Source organism: Notothenia coriiceps, unplaced genomic scaffold (assembly GCF_000735185.1).
Source record: "Notothenia coriiceps isolate Sejong01 unplaced genomic scaffold, NC01 NC01_scaffold00000283, whole genome shotgun sequence".
Classification (NCBI taxonomy): Eukaryota; Metazoa; Chordata; class Actinopteri; order Perciformes; family Nototheniidae; genus Notothenia; species Notothenia coriiceps.
In genome coordinates, this window is record NW_011332984.1 from 93096 (window position 1) to 93733 (window position 638).

Here is a 638-nt window from a genome sequence, read left to right on the forward strand (position 1 = left end):
TGTAGATGTGTGTGTAGATGTAGATGTAGATGTGTGTGTAGGTGTGTAGGTGTGTGTGTAGATGTGTAGATGTGTGTGTAGATGTGTGTGTAGATGTGTAGAGGTGTGTTTTGATGTGTGTGTGTGTGTGTGTGTGTGTGTGTGTGTGTGTGTGTGTGTGTGTGTGTGTGTGTAGATGTGTAGGTGTGTAGATGTGTGTGTTCAAGGTGCAAGATTCTTTATTGTCAAACCAACATAGCTACAGAGTAATTATGTCGTTGAAAATCTTAGGTCACAGGCTTCTCCAACAATGCAACACTAATACAGATAAGCAGACAATATTAACCAATGTAGATGTGTGTGTAGATGTGTGTGTTGTGTGTGTAGATGTGTGTGTAGATGTAGATGTGTGTGTAGATGTGTGTGTAGATGTAGATGTGTGTGTAGATGTGTGTGTAGATGTAGATGTGTGTGTAGATGTAGATGTGTGTGTAGATGTGTTTGTAGATGTAGATGTAGATGTGTGTGTAGATGTAGATGTGTGTGTAGATGTGTGTGTAGATGTAGATGTGTGTGTAGATGTAGATGTGATGTGTGTGTAGATGTAGATGTAGATGTGTGTGTAGATGTGTGTGTAGATGTAGTATGTGTGTGTAGAT